The 16,346-nt window shown below is 45.2% G+C and overlaps 6 non-coding genes across 6 annotated transcripts; all 6 read left to right on the top strand.

Moving 5' to 3' along the window:
* The first annotated feature begins 1,649 nt into the window (after positions 1-1,649).
* LOC130314855 (U2 spliceosomal RNA) lies at positions 1,650-1,840 on the top strand. The gene has a single exon (XR_008862472.1). It is a non-coding gene; the product is annotated as a U2 spliceosomal RNA (small nuclear RNA).
* Positions 1,841-3,928: 2,088 nt separating this feature from the next.
* Positions 3,929-4,119, top strand: LOC130314842 (U2 spliceosomal RNA). Its single transcript, XR_008862461.1, has one exon. It is a non-coding gene; the product is annotated as a U2 spliceosomal RNA (small nuclear RNA).
* A 2,092-nt stretch (positions 4,120-6,211) lies between these two features.
* On the top strand, positions 6,212-6,402 carry LOC130314830 (U2 spliceosomal RNA). The gene has a single exon (XR_008862450.1). It is a non-coding gene; the product is annotated as a U2 spliceosomal RNA (small nuclear RNA).
* Positions 6,403-8,499: 2,097 nt separating this feature from the next.
* On the top strand, positions 8,500-8,690 carry LOC130314818 (U2 spliceosomal RNA). Its single transcript, XR_008862439.1, has one exon. It is a non-coding gene; the product is annotated as a U2 spliceosomal RNA (small nuclear RNA).
* A 2,102-nt stretch (positions 8,691-10,792) lies between these two features.
* LOC130314872 (U2 spliceosomal RNA) lies at positions 10,793-10,983 on the top strand. Its single transcript, XR_008862488.1, has one exon. It is a non-coding gene; the product is annotated as a U2 spliceosomal RNA (small nuclear RNA).
* Positions 10,984-14,627: 3,644 nt separating this feature from the next.
* LOC130314901 (U2 spliceosomal RNA) lies at positions 14,628-14,812 on the top strand. The gene has a single exon (XR_008862510.1). It is a non-coding gene; the product is annotated as a U2 spliceosomal RNA (small nuclear RNA).
* Positions 14,813-16,346: the final 1,534 nt, after the last annotated feature.

Raw genomic sequence — 16,346 nt, 5'->3', positions numbered from 1 at the left:
TGTAACTATGTAACATAACATGGGGGGGGGGGGTCTCCTGGCTGTTCACACAGGTGTGTCATTGCTGTACATTGACCATGCATTGCTTCTGTGGTATTGCAAAGGCAAAGACAAATGCTTCCAGCCATCCATTGCACTAATGGATTGGTCATCAGCTGGCTGTCTATGTCCCGCATCAATATAGACCAAAGTACAGAGGGTTAGGCTATGCTATTGTGCACCTACCTGATGCATCAGAAGGTGCGAGGCCCTTGCTAAATTCTGTGCACAGACTTTGAGATCTATACTTTAGACTGTATCTAAACCTGCTCCAACATGGACTGACATTCTGGCCTACTTTCAGCCGATGCGACTTGTCTGTCGCTGAACAGTCGCTTTTTATGTATTCAGCACCTATGTATAATGTTGTAAAAATGCTCTAGAAGCTAAAGTCGCAGAAATGTCACACATATTTGGCCTGCAACTTTCTGTGCGACAAATTCAGACAGGAAAAATCAGTATAAATCCTTAGAAAATTATCCCCCAGTGTCTCCATCTGCTGGCGGTATTGAATAAGCATTGCTGCACTGATGGGGTATGCATTAGACGAAAAAAAAGAAGAAAAAGAAGAATAATACGCCCAGAAAAGAGGCGAAAAGGAGAAAAACGTAAAAAAACGTGAAAAAAAAGTAAGAGGAAGAGAAGGGAAAAAAAGGTGGAAATGGGTTTAAAAGTGATTTCGGCGGAGAAATATATATATATATATATATATATATATATATATATATATATATACGCGCACACACACACACATATATATAAACGTATTCTCCGTTGAGATATTGCAGCCGCTGCTGTGTCCCGGCCCAGGAGCCTTAGCACTGTGCTGTGATGTCACTCAATACCACTGACATCACTAGGTGTAAACAACATCTCTCCTTTGCTGTGTATGTGACTATGGAGCTGTTTGGTGATGTCGTCTATTATGGCCTTCATAGAAGCAACAGGAGATTGTTGCATCCATCTAGAACCCTCAGAACTACAGTGCTATGATGTCACTCACTTCCACAGGCCTTGCAGAGTGTAAACAACAACAACCCAGCTTTGTTGTGTATGTAACCATAGGGATTTGTGATGTCACCTAGAACCTTCACAGCAGCGACAGCTTTATGAGGAGCATCAGCACTGCTCTGCCTGAGCAGAACCATCACCGCCATAGGTTGTCAAATAACCCGGGTTTAACCCACACAGGTAAGTCCAATGGGGTGCAGGCATGTCCTCTATGCTTACAGCTTCCCGTGGGTGTTGGTTTGATACCGTTTGGGGACAGCCAAGGAGGCATCTGCAGGCAACAAAGGTAGGTGTGTGCTTGTGTGTGTGTTTCCTATGCAGATCCTAAGCCCAGTGTCACATGCAAGTAGGAGGAGTAAGAAGGGTTCCTGGCAAATCCGGGTTATGGATTGCATTTAAAAAGGCCCCGTGGGAGTGCAATGGGCCCCTGTCTTGCTGCTTAGCAATAATGGTATGGGTTTAGGTTCTGCTGTGTGTACTGGTGGTTGACTGCCCCCCAGCCCAGAGTGTGCATGGAAAATTGTCTGGCAGCCTCCCTGACAGCAAGCAGTGATAGTGCCCATGAAGGGCACCTTGTTGGGCCCGCCCCTTTCACGGTTATCGCTTCTCGGCCTTTTGGCTAAGATCAAGTGTAGTATCTGTTCTTATCAGTTTAATATCTGATACGTCCCCTATCTGGGGACCATATATTAAATGGATTTTTGAGAACGGGGGCCGATTTCGAAGCTTGCTTCCGTCGCCCTATGCATTGACCCGATATGGCAGTATCTTCGGGTACAGTGCACCACCCCCTTACAGGGTTAAAAAGAAAGATTCCTACTTTCATTGCTACCTGCTTGCTGGCTAGCCAGCTAGCCAGCCCTGTGGGCCTTGCTGCTGCTGCAGCCAAAAAACAAAAGGTGGTGCTGCTGCTGCTTCTGCTGCTTCTGCTTCCGCTTGTGTCTGGCCGCTGTTGGAGCGTCCAGGCACAGGACTTCTGCTGCTGCTGACTAAATGGCCTCCTTAATTGGATCATTTGAGTAGCCAGCACACCTGTGCAGGTAGGGCATGACATGATAGGCAGCTGCCTTGATAGCGGGTGGGTGCTGAATGTTCCTAATTGACAAAATAAGATTAATGCTTATGAAGAAATATAAAATCTCATCCCTTCCCCAATATCGCGCCACACCCCTACCCCTTAATTCCCTGGTTGAACTTGATGGACATATGTCTTTTTTCGACCGTACTAACTATGTAACTATGTAACATAACATGGGGGGGGGGGGGTCTCCTGGCTGTTCACACAGGTGTGTCATTGCTGTACATTGACCATGCATTGCTTCTGTGGTATTGCAAAGGCAAAGACAAATGCTTCCAGCCATCCATTGCACTAATGGATTGGTCATCAGCTGGCTGTCTATGTCCCGCATCAATATAGACCAAAGTACAGAGGGTTAGGCTATGCTATTGTGCACCTACCTGATGCATCAGAAGGTGCGAGGCCCTTGCTAAATTCTGTGCACAGACTTTGAGATCTATACTTTAGACTGTATCTAAACCTGCTCCAACATGGACTGACATTCTGGCCTACTTTCAGCCGATGCGACTTGTCTGTCGCTGAACAGTCGCTTTTTATGTATTCAGCACCTATGTATAATGTTGTAAAAATGCTCTAGAAGCTAAAGTCGCAGAAATGTCACACATATTTGGCCTGCAACTTTCTGTGCGACAAATTCAGACAGGAAAAATCAGTATAAATCCTTAGAAAATTATCCCCCAGTGTCTCCATCTGCTGGCGGTATTGAATAAGCATTGCTGCACTGATGGGGTATGCATTAGACGAAAAAAAAGAAGAAAAAGAAGAATAATACGCCCAGAAAAGAGGCGAAAAGGAGAAAAACGTTAAAAAACGTGAAAAAAAAGTAAGAGGAAGAGAAGGGAAAAAAAGGTGGAAATGGGTTTAAAAGTGATTTCGGCGGAGAAATATATATATATATATATATATATATATATATATATATATATACGCGCACACACACACATATATATAAACGTATTCTCAGTTGAGATATTGCAGCCGCTGCTGTGTCCAGGCCCAGGAGCCTTAGCACTGTGCTGTGATGTCACTCAATACCACTGACATCACTAGGTGTAAACAACATCTCTCCTTTGCTGTGTATGTGACTATGGAGCTGTTTGGTGATGTCGTCTATTATGGCCTTCATAGAAGCAACAGGAGATTGTTGCATCCATCTAGAACCCTCAGAACTACAGTGCTATGATGTCACTCACTTCCACAGGCCTTGCAGAGTGTAAACAACAACAACCCAGCTTTGTTGTGTATGTAACCATAGGGATTTGTGATGTCACCTAGAACCTTCACAGCAGCGACAGCTTTATGAGGAGCATCAGCACTGCTCTGCCTGAGCAGAACCATCACCGCCATAGGTTGTCAAATAACCCGGGTTTAACCCACACAGGTAAGTCCAATGGGGTGCAGGCATGTCCTCTATGCTTACAGCTTCCCGTGGGTGTTGGTTTGATACCGTTTGGGGACAGCCAAGGAGGCATCTGCAGGCAACAAAGGTAGGTGTGTGCTTGTGTGTGTGTTTCCTATGCAGATCCTAAGCCCAGTGTCACATGCAAGTAGGAGGAGTAAGAAGGGTTCCTGGCAAATCCGGGTTATGGATTGCATTTAAAAAGGCCCCGTGGGAGTGCAATGGGCCCCTGTCTTGCTGCTTAGCAATAATGGTATGGGTTTAGGTTCTGCTGTGTGTACTGGTGGTTGACTGCCCCCCAGCCCAGAGTGTGCATGGAAAATTGTCTGGCAGCCTCCCTGACAGCAAGCAGTGATAGTGCCCATGAAGGGCACCTTGTTGGGCCCGCCCCTTTCACGGTTATCGCTTCTCGGCCTTTTGGCTAAGATCAAGTGTAGTATCTGTTCTTATCAGTTTAATATCTGATACGTCCCCTATCTGGGGACCATATATTAAATGGATTTTTGAGAACGGGGGCCGATTTCGAAGCTTGCTTCCGTCGCCCTATGCATTGACCCGATATGGCAGTATCTTCGGGTACAGTGCACCACCCCCTTACAGGGTTAAAAAGAAAGATTCCTACTTTCATTGCTACCTGCTTGCTGGCTAGCCAGCTAGCCAGCCCTGTGGGCCTTGCTGCTGCTGCAGCCAAAAAACAAAAGGTGGTGCTGCTGCTGCTTCTGCTGCTTCTGCTTCTGCTTGTGTCTGGCCGCTGTTGGAGCGTCCAGGCACAGGACTTCTGCTGCTGCTGACTAAATGGCCTCCTTAATTGGATCATTTGAGTAGCCAGCACACCTGTGCAGGTAGGGCATGACATGATAGGCAGCTGCCTTGATAGCGGGTGGGTGCTGAATGTTCCTAATTGACAAAATAAGATTAATGCTTATGAAGAAATATAAAATCTCATCCCTTCCCCAATATCGCGCCACACCCCTACCCCTTAATTCCCTGGTTGAACTTGATGGACATATGTCTTTTTTCGACCGTACTAACTATGTAACTATGTAACATAACATGGGGGGGGGTCTCCTGGCTGTTCACACAGGTGTGTCATTGCTGTACATTGACCATGCATTGCTTCTGTGGTATTGCAAAGGCAAAGACAAATGCTTCCAGCCATCCATTGCACTAATGGATTGGTCATCAGCTGGCTGTCTATGTCCCGCATCAATATAGACCAAAGTACAGAGGGTTAGGCTATGCTATTGTGCACCTACCTGATGCATCAGAAGGTGCGAGGCCCTTGCTAAATTCTGTGCACAGACTTTGAGATCTATACTTTAGACTGTATCTAAACCTGCTCCAACATGGACTGACATTCTGGCCTACTTTCAGCCGATGCGACTTGTCTGTCGCTGAACAGTCGCTTTTTATGTATTCAGCACCTATGTATAATGTTGTAAAAATGCTCTAGAAGCTAAAGTCGCAGAAATGTCACACATATTTGGCCTGCAACTTTCTGTGCGACAAATTCAGACAGGAAAAATCAGTATAAATCCTTAGAAAATTATCCCCCAGTGTCTCCATCTGCTGGCGGTATTGAATAAGCATTGCTGCACTGATGGGGTATGCATTAGACGAAAAAAAAGAAGAAAAAGAAGAATAATACGCCCAGAAAAGAGGCGAAAAGGAGAAAAACGTAAAAAAACGTGAAAAAAAAGTAAGAGGAAGAGAAGGGAAAAAAAGGTGGAAATGGGTTTAAAAGTGATTTCGGCGGAGAAATATATATATATATATATATATATATATATATATATATATATATATATACGCGCACACACACACACATATATATAAACGTATTCTCCGTTGAGATATTGCAGCCGCTGCTGTGTCCAGGCCCAGGAGCCTTAGCACTGTGCTGTGATGTCACTCAATACCACTGACATCACTAGGTGTAAACAACATCTCTCCTTTGCTGTGTATGTGACTATGGAGCTGTTTGGTGATGTCGTCTATTATGGCCTTCATAGAAGCAACAGGAGATTGTTGCATCCATCTAGAACCCTCAGAACTACAGTGCTATGATGTCACTCACTTCCACAGGCCTTGCAGAGTGTAAACAACAACAACCCAGCTTTGTTGTGTATGTAACCATAGGGATTTGTGATGTCACCTAGAACCTTCACAGCAGCGACAGCTTTATGAGGAGCATCAGCACTGCTCTGCCTGAGCAGAACCATCACCGCCATAGGTTGTCAAATAACCCGGGTTTAACCCACACAGGTAAGTCCAATGGGGTGCAGGCATGTCCTCTATGCTTACAGCTTCCCGTGGGTGTTGGTTTGATACCGTTTGGGGACAGCCAAGGAGGCATCTGCAGGCAACAAAGGTAGGTGTGTGCTTGTGTGTGTGTTTCCTATGCAGATCCTAAGCCCAGTGTCACATGCAAGTAGGAGGAGTAAGAAGGGTTCCTGGCAAATCCGGGTTATGGATTGCATTTAAAAAGGCCCCGTGGGAGTGCAATGGGCCCCTGTCTTGCTGCTTAGCAATAATGGTATGGGTTTAGGTTCTGCTGTGTGTACTGGTGGTTGACTGCCCCCCAGCCCAGAGTGTGCATGGAAAATTGTCTGGCAGCCTCCCTGACAGCAAGCAGTGATAGTGCCCATGAAGGGCACCTTGTTGGGCCCGCCCCTTTCACGGTTATCGCTTCTCGGCCTTTTGGCTAAGATCAAGTGTAGTATCTGTTCTTATCAGTTTAATATCTGATACGTCCCCTATCTGGGGACCATATATTAAATGGATTTTTGAGAACGGGGGCCGATTTCGAAGCTTGCTTCCGTCGCCCTATGCATTGACCCGATATGGCAGTATCTTCGGGTACAGTGCACCACCCCCTTACAGGGTTAAAAAGAAAGATTCCTACTTTCATTGCTACCTGCTTGCTGGCTAGCCAGCTAGCCAGCCCTGTGGGCCTTGCTGCTGCTGCAGCCAAAAAACAAAAGGTGGTGCTGCTGCTGCTTCTGCTGCTTCTGCTTCTGCTTGTGTCTGGCCGCTGTTGGAGCGTCCAGGCACAGGACTTCTGCTGCTGCTGACTAAATGGCCTCCTTAATTGGATCATTTGAGTAGCCAGCACACCTGTGCAGGTAGGGCATGACATGATAGGCAGCTGCCTTGATAGCGGGTGGGTGCTGAATGTTCCTAATTGACAAAATAAGATTAATGCTTATGAAGAAATATAAAATCTCATCCCTTCCCCAATATCGCGCCACACCCCTACCCCTTAATTCCCTGGTTGAACTTGATGGACATATGTCTTTTTTCGACCGTACTAACTATGTAACTATGTAACATAACATGGGGGGGGGGGGGGGGTCTCCTGGCTGTTCACACAGGTGTGTCATTGCTGTACATTGACCATGCATTGCTTCTGTGGTATTGCAAAGGCAAAGACAAATGCTTCCAGCCATCCATTGCACTAATGGATTGGTCATCAGCTGGCTGTCTATGTCCCGCATCAATATAGACCAAAGTACAGAGGGTTAGGCTATGCTATTGTGCACCTACCTGATGCATCAGAAGGTGCGAGGCCCTTGCTAAATTCTGTGCACAGACTTTGAGATCTATACTTTAGACTGTATCTAAACCTGCTCCAACATGGACTGACATTCTGGCCTACTTTCAGCCGATGCGACTTGTCTGTCGCTGAACAGTCGCTTTTTATGTATTCAGCACCTATGTATAATGTTGTAAAAATGCTCTAGAAGCTAAAGTCGCAGAAATGTCACACATATTTGGCCTGCAACTTTCTGTGCGACAAATTCAGACAGGAAAAATCAGTATAAATCCTTAGAAAATTATCCCCCAGTGTCTCCATCTGCTGGCGGTATTGAATAAGCATTGCTGCACTGATGGGGTATGCATTAGACGAAAAAAAAGAAGAAAAAGAAGAATAATACGCCCAGAAAAGAGGCGAAAAGGAGAAAAACGTAAAAAAACGTGAAAAAAAAGTAAGAGGAAGAGAAGGGAAAAAAAGGTGGAAATGGGTTTAAAAGTGATTTCGGCGGAGAAATATATATATATATATATATATATATATATATATATATATATATATATACGCGCACACACACACATATATATAAACGTATTCTCCGTTGAGATATTGCAGCCGCTGCTGTGTCCAGGCCCAGGAGCCTTAGCACTGTGCTGTGATGTCACTCAATACCACTGACATCACTAGGTGTAAACAACATCTCTCCTTTGCTGTGTATGTGACTATGGAGCTGTTTGGTGATGTCGTCTATTATGGCCTTCATAGAAGCAACAGGAGATTGTTGCATCCATCTAGAACCCTCAGAACTACAGTGCTATGATGTCACTCACTTCCACAGGCCTTGCAGAGTGTAAACAACAACAACCCAGCTTTGTTGTGTATGTAACCATAGGGATTTGTGATGTCACCTAGAACCTTCACAGCAGCGACAGCTTTATGAGGAGCATCAGCACTGCTCTGCCTGAGCAGAACCATCACCGCCATAGGTTGTCAAATAACCCGGGTTTAACCCACACAGGTAAGTCCAATGGGGTGCAGGCATGTCCTCTATGCTTACAGCTTCCCGTGGGTGTTGGTTTGATACCGTTTGGGGACAGCCAAGGAGGCATCTGCAGGCAACAAAGGTAGGTGTGTGCTTGTGTGTGTGTTTCCTATGCAGATCCTAAGCCCAGTGTCACATGCAAGTAGGAGGAGTAAGAAGGGTTCCTGGCAAATCCGGGTTATGGATTGCATTTAAAAAGGCCCCGTGGGAGTGCAATGGGCCCCTGTCTTGCTGCTTAGCAATAATGGTATGGGTTTAGGTTCTGCTGTGTGTACTGGTGGTTGACTGCCCCCCAGCCCAGAGTGTGCATGGAAAATTGTCTGGCAGCCTCCCTGACAGCAAGCAGTGATAGTGCCCATGAAGGGCACCTTGTTGGGCCCGCCCCTTTCACGGTTATCGCTTCTCGGCCTTTTGGCTAAGATCAAGTGTAGTATCTGTTCTTATCAGTTTAATATCTGATACGTCCCCTATCTGGGGACCATATATTAAATGGATTTTTGAGAACGGGGGCCGATTTCGAAGCTTGCTTCCGTCGCCCTATGCATTGACCCGATATGGCAGTATCTTCGGGTACAGTGCACCACCCCCTTACAGGGTTAAAAAGAAAGATTCCTACTTTCATTGCTACCTGCTTGCTGGCTAGCCAGCTAGCCAGCCCTGTGGGCCTTGCTGCTGCTGCAGCCAAAAAACAAAAGGTGGTGCTGCTGCTGCTTCTGCTGCTTCTGCTTCTGCTTGTGTCTGGCCGCTGTTGGAGCGTCCAGGCACAGGACTTCTGCTGCTGCTGACTAAATGGCCTCCTTAATTGGATCATTTGAGTAGCCAGCACACCTGTGCAGGTAGGGCATGACATGATAGGCAGCTGCCTTGATAGCGGGTGGGTGCTGAATGTTCCTAATTGACAAAATAAGATTAATGCTTATGAAGAAATATAAAATCTCATCCCTTCCCCAATATCGCGCCACACCCCTACCCCTTAATTCCCTGGTTGAACTTGATGGACATATGTCTTTTTTCGACCGTACTAACTATGTAACTATGTAACATAACATGGGGGGGGGAGGGGGGGGGGGTCTCCTGGCTGTTCACACAGGTGTGTCATTGCTGTACATTGACCATGCATTGCTTCTGTGGTATTGCAAAGGCAAAGACAAATGCTTCCAGCCATCCATTGCACTAATGGATTGGTCATCAGCTGGCTGTCTATGTCCCGCATCAATATAGACCAAAGTACAGAGGGTTAGGCTATGCTATTGTGCACCTACCTGATGCATCAGAAGGTGCGAGGCCCTTGCTAAATTCTGTGCACAGACTTTGAGATCTATACTTTAGACTGTATCTAAACCTGCTCCAACATGGACTGACATTCTGGCCTACTTTCAGCCGATGCGACTTGTCTGTCGCTGAACAGTCGCTTTTTATGTATTCAGCACCTATGTATAATGTTGTAAAAATGCTCTAGAAGCTAAAGTCGCAGAAATGTCACACATATTTGGCCTGCAACTTTCTGTGCGACAAATTCAGACAGGAAAAATCAGTATAAATCCTTAGAAAATTATCCCCCAGTGTCTCCATCTGCTGGCGGTATTGAATAAGCATTGCTGCACTGATGGGGTATGCATTAGACGAAAAAAAAGAAGAAAAAGAAGAATAATACGCCCAGAAAAGAGGCGAAAAGGAGAAAAACGTAAAAAAACGTGAAAAAAAAGTAAGAGGAAGAGAAGGGAAAAAAAGGTGGAAATGGGTTTAAAAGTGATTTCGGCGGAGAAATATATATATATATATATATATATATATATATATATATATATATATATACGCGCACACACACACATATATATAAACGTATTCTCCGTTGAGATATTGCAGCCGCTGCTGTGTCCAGGCCCAGGAGCCTTAGCACTGTGCTGTGATGTCACTCAATACCACTGACATCACTAGGTGTAAACAACATCTCTCCTTTGCTGTGTATGTGACTATGGAGCTGTTTGGTGATGTCGTCTATTATGGCCTTCATAGAAGCAACAGGAGATTGTTGCATCCATCTAGAACCCTCAGAACTACAGTGCTATGATGTCACTCACTTCCACAGGCCTTGCAGAGTGTAAACAACAACAACCCAGCTTTGTTGTGTATGTAACCATAGGGATTTGTGATATCACCTAGAACCTTCACAGCAGCGACAGCTTTATGAGGAGCATCAGCACTGCTCTGCCTGAGCAGAACCATCACCGCCATAGGTTGTCAAATAACCCGGGTTTAACCCACACAGGTAAGTCCAATGGGGTGCAGGCATGTCCTCTATGCTTACAGCTTCCCGTGGGTGTTGGTTTGATACCGTTTGGGGACAGCCGAGGAGGCATCTGCAGGCAACAAAGGTAGGTGTGTGCTTGTGTGTGTGTTTCCTATGCAGATCCTAAGCCCAGTGTCACATGCAAGTAGGAGGAGTAAGAAGGGTTCCTGGCAAATCCGGGTTATGGATTGCATTTAAAAAGGCCCCGTGGGAGTGCAATGGGCCCCTGTCTTGCTGCTTAGCAATAATGGTATGGGTTTAGGTTCTGCTGTGTGTACTGGTGGTTGACTGCCCCCCAGCCCAGAGTGTGCATGGAAAATTGTCTGGCAGCCTCCCTGACAGCAAGCAGTGATAGTGCCCATGAAGGGCACCTTGTTGGGCCCGCCCCTTTCACGGTTATCGCTTCTCGGCCTTTTGGCTAAGATCAAGTGTAGTATCTGTTCTTATCAGTTTAATATCTGATACGTCCCCTTTCTGGGGACCATATATTAAATGGATTTTTGAGAACGGGGGCTGATTTCGAAGCTTGCTTCCGTCGCCCTATGCATTGACCCGATATGGCAGTATCTTCGGGTACAGTGCACCACCCCCTTACAGGGTTAAAAAGAAAGATTCCTACTTTCATTGCTACCTGCTTGCTGGCTAGCCAGCTAGCCAGCCCTGTGGGCCTTGCTGCTGCTGCAGCCAAAAAACAAAAGGTGGTGCTGCTGCTGCTTCTGCTGCTTCTGCTTCTGCTTGTGTCTGGCCGCTGTTGGAGCGTCCAGGCACAGGACTTCTGCTGCTGCTGACTAAATGGCCTCCTTAATTGGATCATTTGAGTAGCCAGCACACCTGTGCAGGTAGGGCATGACATGATAGGCAGCTGCCTTGATAGCGGGTGGGTGCTGAATGTTCCTAATTGACAAAATAAGATTAATGCTTATGAAGAAATATAAAATCTCATCCCTTCCCCAATATCGCGCCACACCCCTACCCCTTAATTCCCTGGTTGAACTTGATGGACATATGTCTTTTTTCGACCGTACTAACTATGTAACTATGTAACATAACATGGGGGGGGGGGGTCTCCTGGCTGTTCACACAGGTGTGTCATTGCTGTACATTGACCATGCATTGCTTCTGTGGTATTGCAAAGGCAAAGACAAATGCTTCCAGCCATCCATTGCACTAATGGATTGGTCATCAGCTGGCTGTCTATGTCCCGCATCAATATAGACCAAAGTACAGAGGGTTAGGCTATGCTATTGTGCACCTACCTGATGCATCAGAAGGTGCGAGGCCCTTGCTAAATTCTGTGCACAGACTTTGAGATCTATACTTTAGACTGTATCTAAACCTGCTCCAACATGGACTGACATTCTGGCCTACTTTCAGCCGATGCGACTTGTCTGTCGCTGAACAGTCGCTTTTTATGTATTCAGCACCTATGTATAATGTTGTAAAAATGCTCTAGAAGCTAAAGTCGCAGAAATGTCACACATATTTGGCCTGCAACTTTCTGTGCGACAAATTCAGACAGGAAAAATCAGTATAAATCCTTAGAAAATTATCCCCCAGTGTCTCCATCTGCTGGCGGTATTGAATAAGCATTGCTGCACTGATGGGGTATGCATTAGACGAAAAAAAAGAAGAAAAAGAAGAATAATACGCCCAGAAAAGAGGCGAAAAGGAGAAAAACGTAAAAAAACGTGAAAAAAAAGTAAGAGGAAGAGAAGGGAAAAAAAGGTGGAAATGGGTTTAAAAGTGATTTCGGCGGAGAAATATATATATATATATATATATATATATATATATATATATATGCGCACACACACACATATATATAAACGTATTCTCCGTTGAGATATTGCAGCCGCTGCTGTGTCCAGGCCCAGGAGCCTTAGCACTGTGCTGTGATGTCACTCAATACCACTGACATCACTAGGTGTAAACAACATCTCTCCTTTGCTGTGTATGTGACTATGGAGCTGTTTGGTGATGTCGTCTATTATGGCCTTCATAGAAGCAACAGGAGATTGTTGCATCCATCTAGAACCCTCAGAACTACAGTGCTATGATGTCACTCACTTCCACAGGCCTTGCAGAGTGTAAACAACAACAACCCAGCTTTGTTGTGTATGTAACCATAGGGATTTGTGATGTCACCTAGAACCTTCACAGCAGCGACAGCTTTATGAGGAGCATCAGCACTGCTCTGCCTGAGCAGAACCATCACCGCCATAGGTTGTCAAATAACCCGGGTTTAACCCACACAGGTAAGTCCAATGGGGTGCAGGCATGTCCTCTATGCTTACAGCTTCCCGTGGGTGTTGGTTTGATACCGTTTGGGGACAGCCAAGGAGGCATCTGCAGGCAACAAAGGTAGGTGTGTGCTTGTGTGTGTGTTTCCTATGCAGATCCTAAGCCCAGTGTCACATGCAAGTAGGAGGAGTAAGAAGGGTTCCTGGCAAATCCGGGTTATGGATTGCATTTAAAAAGGCCCCGTGGGAGTGCAATGGGCCCCTGTCTTGCTGCTTAGCAATAATGGTATGGGTTTAGGTTCTGCTGTGTGTACTGGTGGTTGACTGCCCCCCAGCCCAGAGTGTGCATGGAAAATTGTCTGGCAGCCTCCCTGACAGCAAGCAGTGATAGTGCCCATGAAGGGCACCTTGTTGGGCCCGCCCCTTTCACGGTTATCGCTTCTCGGCCTTTTGGCTAAGATCAAGTGTAGTTCTGCTCACTTGGTCTGGCCAGAGGGTGTCTGGGGTACCCGGCTCCTTTGCCTGGGGGGATCGTCCTTCTTAACGGAGGGACTTCACCCCCCTGCTGCTATTAGGGAGCCGGCTTAGTCCCCAGACAACGGGGAGCGATCACCACCACCTACCTGCTTACAGTGGGGGAGGTGTTTATCCTGATGGACATGGCTGGATCAAGTGGAGCATCATCAGAAGGCATCCCTGAGTATGCTAAGCTCAGAAATGGAGTTCGGATTTCCTTATTGGATACCTGCAAGAGAGGAAAAGGATTAGGTTTCGTGGTCGAGGAGATCTTATTCAAGTTGCTGGAAATTAAGAAGGAACAAATCCTGTCTATGCTTGAATTCCCAAGAAATGGACACTACGATGTTATATTGGCTTCTGAAGAGGACTTTAATTTTTTTTGCAGCAAGTACCAGCAAAAGAAGGCCAATCCAGTTTTGGAGGGTGTGGAGGTGACCCCGCATTTTCCGAACCAGGAGAAAATATTGACGGTACGGATGTATAGCCCATATATACTGGAAAAAGACATTGAGACTTTTCTTTCTAGATTCTGTGACAATATTCTGTCAAAGGGAAAAGTCCTGAACCAATATGGCCTATGGACTACAAAATGGAAATTTAAAGTTAAATTTAAAAAGGAACCTGACGGTAAAGTGATTTATCCACCTGGGCGATTCAAAATTGGATCGGTCAATGGTGACTTGTTCTATTCAGGGATGGAGGAATTTTGCCGTAAATGTAAACAATACGGGCACGGGAAAGACCTATGTACTCACTCATGGTGCTATAAGTGCCAGGAGGGAGGTCATGAAGCAGACACCTGCAACAACAACAAAAAAAAGAAGTGTCATCTGTGCGGTGATGAAGATCACCTGGTAAATGTATGTCCCAAGAAACAAACAACGAAAAAGGAAACAGCAGCTAAAAGGAGTAGGGAAGAAGAAGAAATTGGAGAACCTGAGTTGGAGGAAGTTCCAGCCAGAAAAGTGGCTGAAGAAAAGAAAAAGAAAGAAGAGGTTTATGTACCAATGGAATTTGGAGGTGTTTTGGATGGCATGTTGGAAAATATGCCAAAAAAGGAAAGAAGACCATTTGATATGGATTTAATGGAACTAAGGTCGAAATATGAAAATCGGTACGAGGAAGCTAGAGACAAAGTGTATTTTTCATTTCAAGCTGATATGGACAGATTTTTGGACACTTATAAAGTTCCATCTTGGTTGGGACTTCCGGTAAAAAGACAGATGATAAGAGGAACGATAAACCGTGGAATGATAGATTTCCTAATGGTATATGCCTGGAGAAATGGAATGTCTCTCTGATTAATTACTGGTGAAAGCAATGTTTGTTTGTTATTGTAAATGTGTGTTTTTTTTTTCTGGTTAAATCTTTTTTATTGATTTTATTTTGTGGTCATTAGTGTTAAGAAGAAATAAAAAAATGGGTTACCTGATGATGAGCAACAATCGAGTTCAAATAAGATCTTGGAACTCTGATTGAGTTTCTGAGGGCTAACTTAAAAAAAAATCTGTTCTTATCAGTTTAATATCTGATACGTCCCCTATCTGGGGACCATATATTAAATGGATTTTTGAGAACGGGGGCCGATTTCGAAGCTTGCTTCCGTCGCCCTATGCATTGACCCGATATGGCAGTATCTTCGGGTACAGTGCACCACCCCCTTACAGGGTTAAAAAGAAAGATTCCTACTTTCATTGCTACCTGCTTGCTGGCTAGCCAGCTAGCCAGCCCTGTGGGCCTTGCTGCTGCTGCAGCCAAAAAACAAAAGGTGGTGCTGCTGCTGCTTCTGCTGCTTCTGCTTCTGCTTGTGTCTGGCCGCTGTTGGAGCGTCCAGGCACAGGACTTCTGCTGCTGCTGACTAAATGGCCTCCTTAATTGGATCATTTGAGTAGCCAGCACACCTGTGCAGGTAGGGCATGACATGATAGGCAGCTGCCTTGATAGCGGGTGGGTGCTGAATGTTCCTAATTGACAAAATAAGATTAATGCTTATGAAGAAATATAAAATCTCATCCCTTCCCCAATATCGCGCCACACCCCTACCCCTTAATTCCCTGGTTGAACTTGATGGACATATGTCTTTTTTCGACCGTACTAACTATGTAACTATGTAACATAACATGGGGGGGGGTCTCCTGGCTGTTCACACAGGTGTGTCATTGCTGTACATTGACCATGCATTGCTTCTGTGGTATTGCAAAGGCAAAGACAAATGCTTCCGGCCATCCATTGCACTAATGGATTGGTCATCAGCTGGCTGTCTATGTCCCGCATCAATATAGACCAAAGTACAGAGGGTTAGGCTATGCTATTGTGCACCTACCTGATGCATCAGAAGGTGCGAGGCCCTTGCTAAATTCTGTGCACAGACTTTGAGATCTATACTTTAGACTGTATCTAAACCTGCTCCAACATGGACTGACATTCTGGCCTACTTTCAGCCGATGCGACTTGTCTGTCGCTGAACAGTCGCTTTTTATGTATTCAGCACCTATGTATAATGTTGTAAAAATGCTCTAGAAGCTAAAGTCGCAGAAATGTCACACATATTTGGCCTGCAACTTTCTGTGCGACAAATTCAGACAGGAAAAATCAGTATAAATCCTTAGAAAATTATCCCCCAGTGTCTCCATCTGCTGGCGGTATTGAATAAGCATTGCTGCACTGATGGGGTATGCATTAGACGAAAAAAAAGAAGAAAAAGAAGAATAATACGCCCAGAAAAGAGGCGAAAAGGAGAAAAACGTAAAAAAACGTGAAAAAAAAGTAAGAGGAAGAGAAGGGAAAAAAAGGTGGAAATGGGTTTAAAAGTGATTTCGGCGGAGAAATATATATATATATATATATATATATATATATATATATATATATATATATACGCGCACACACACACATATATATAAACGTATTCTCCGTTGAGATATTGCAGCCGCTGCTGTGTCCAGGCCCAGGAGCCTTAGCACTGTGCTGTGATGTCACTCAATACCACTGACATCACTAGGTGTAAACAACATCTCTCCTTTGCTGTGTATGTGACTATGGAGCTGTTTGGTGATGTCGTCTATTATGGCCTTCATAGAAGCAACAGGAGATTGTTGCATCCATCTAGAACCCTCAGAACTACAGTGCTATGATGTCACTCACTTCCACAGGCCTTGCAGAGTGTAAACAACAACAACCCAGCTTTGTTGTG

This window comes from Hyla sarda, unplaced genomic scaffold (genome assembly GCF_029499605.1).
Source record: "Hyla sarda isolate aHylSar1 unplaced genomic scaffold, aHylSar1.hap1 scaffold_185, whole genome shotgun sequence".
Taxonomy (NCBI): Eukaryota; Metazoa; Chordata; class Amphibia; order Anura; family Hylidae; genus Hyla; species Hyla sarda.
Note: the sequence above shows the minus strand (reverse complement) of the source record. Positions and strands in the feature narration are given on the sequence as shown.